Raw genomic sequence first — 2,901 nt, forward strand, 5'->3', positions numbered from 1 at the left:
AACCAGAAATAAAAATATATTGCTTCCTTGATAAGGGAGTAGGTAAGAAAATCCAGAACCTCACCTGAGGAAGGAACTGGGGAAAAGTTTCCTCAACCAAGTCCGCTCCTCTGTCACCATATTATTAAACTTTCAATAAAAGATACGATATTACCTGGACTTTACCAAATGAGGATTGATAAGGGTAAATAAGTAAAGGAAAAGAACAAAATAAACTCAGAGGGTCAAGTGTAGCTAACACAACTCCATTATTTCACCACGAGGCTAAGTGCTTCCATGATTCCGTCCAGGTGCTAGCAGTGAGAAGTGAAACCTGGCTAAGATTTCGCTCGAAGACACCCCCAATAGCATTGTAGGCCAAATGAGAAGGAGCATTGCATTTAGGATAGATTAGGGTTTGAGAACCTCAATACATTGTTGGATTGATACAAAATAATCCTGACCGACCACATAGCCTTCTGGTACTCAAATCGTCCCCACATATGAATAAAATGAATATGCATTGACTAAGGACTAAAGAGTCCTCCTGCTTTAGGTGTTGTGGCTGACTTCCTATGCACCACAGGGAGTATCCCTTATTGTCAATTATTTAATTTTCAATAAACAAATAATGTATAAGGTTAGATATATATATAATTGTTCGTTTTAGTAAGGTAAGGCATTAACATAAGTGAATTATAACACTTTAATCGATAAAAATCTCAGAATATGATCCTACCAAGTCGGAGAACCTCATACACGAAATGAGAAAGGGCCAGGTGAAGTGTTTGGAGAAAGAAACTAAAAACAATAAAAATGAAAGTAAGATAAAAACTACAAAATACCAAACGTTTCAGTATTAGATAAGACATATGCAACAGGTAGATACATTCTTCCAATTCCACTTTGAATATTTGTAGATAGATCTCCTTAATAGTAAATATTGAAACTAAATTGACACGGAGAAAGTAAAACTTTATGTTTTCTAAAACGTGTTGGCATTATGATACAAGTTTTGTCCTTGATGGCAACTCACACATATGACAGCTCACAATGCAACAGGTTAATAGCAAAGGATTACAGATAAGACTCTAGAGATTGAAGAAAGAGAGTGGTTTAAGAAGTATACGCTGGTTCACTTTGTCCAAGCAGCGTATACACGCAGGTTAACATAACAAAATAAGTGTATACGTATACACGCACATTCAAAGAAGGAAAAGCACGTATGGGATGCAAAATCAAGGTTTTGGTCCAAGGTATTGGTCCGAGGTATTTGGTCTGAGGTATTTGGTCCGACGTATTGGTCCAAGGTATTTGGTCTAAGGTATTGGTCCAAGGTATTTGGTCCGAGGTATTAAGAAAGGCATAAAACTATATAAGGAGTAGAAGATCATTATGCCAAGGGGTGCAAGCAATGGATATCTGATGAAGAGTGAGATCAAAAATAAAATATGCATGTTATGGGTTTCTGGTGCTTTGCTTGATCTAAACTAAGGATGAACCTTAGTGGTTGATGATGGATGAGATCTAATGATTATGGGTTTCTGGTGCTTTTCTTGATCTAAACTAAGGATGAACCTTAGTGGTTGATGATGGATGAGATCTAATGATGGATCATGATCATAAGACCTCAAATGGATTATCATTATGTGGTTTGATCATGGATAGTCTAGATATAAATGCTAACGCATGATTTACACTGTAAATGTTCTGATCTGGGTATGACTAAAGTCTGGAATAGTTGTGATGTTTTAAGTTAGTATTTTCATATATATATGCTTGTTCGCTTTGGTAAAAGCGCGCACACATGCTGGTTTGGCACATCAAAGTAGCGTATACATTATGAAATATGATATTCGAAGTTGTAGTTGGTTCTGGTTGTTGGTTGTTATTGCAGAGTTCTGGGTTCTGCTCTGTGTTCTGGTGACTGTGTTCTGGTGACACTGTTATGAATGTTCAGATTGATTGATTATGATTTGCTTCAGTGATGATGGGTTTTCAGTGATTGGTTGTATTGCAGTGGTGATTGATTTTGAGCTTCAATGTTGCTGATGGGTCTAGTATGAAAATTTGATGAAACGTCGCCTTCATATTGTAGTGTTTTGTAGCAGGAGTATCCAATCTGAAAATTTATGAAACGTGGTCCCTCGAGGAAGAGAGAAGGTCGTAGCCTTCTGTAGGCCAGCGCCTACGTACTAGTAAATGGATCAGCTAGTACAAGAGCCAAGGGGTTGGAGCTCCCTTCCAGTAGCAGCTGGAAAACGAGTGAAGGTTGGAGCCTTCTGTAGACCAGTGCCTACGTACTAGTAAACGAATCAGCTAGTACAAGAGATAGGGGGTTGGAGCTCCCTTCTAGTAGCAGCTGGAAAATTAGAGAAGGTTGTAGCTTTCTACAGGTGGGTGCCTACATACTGGTATGAGTCTGCACCAGTACAAGTTTGTAAACAGGTTTTTCTTATATTAAAAGAAGACAGGAGTAGGTGGTTTGTGTCCCGCATTGCATTTCCACCTTAAATCTTGGTGTTGATGTGTGTTCCTTATGTGTGATGGTTTATTCTATTATTAATGCACATGGTTACTATTTATATGGTTAATGAAGTACTGATGCATTGATTAAAAAGATCAACATATGATGAATTAACTGAATCATAAGTTTGTTGGATATATGCTAGTTGCTTTAAAGACAGATGTGTGTACACGCGAGTTACCTTCACTGAAGTAGCGTATACAAATTTGAGTATGAAAAGAAAAAGTTATTGATTTGAGTAATATTGATTCACCCCCCCTTAATCGCTTGAAGGAGATCTGTATAAATAATGGGACGGAAGCTAAAGAAGAAAGTGCCTCAAAAAAAGAAGACATCTCAAAGGAACAGTGACAGCAGGAGAGACAATTGGTCATTAGGTGGAAGCAAGTATTCAA

Source organism: Pinus tabuliformis, chromosome 2_2, assembly GCF_031772625.1.
Source record: "Pinus tabuliformis cultivar Carrire ecotype Pingquan chromosome 2_2, CPIR1, whole genome shotgun sequence".
Taxonomy (NCBI): Eukaryota; Viridiplantae; Streptophyta; class Pinopsida; order Pinales; family Pinaceae; genus Pinus; species Pinus tabuliformis.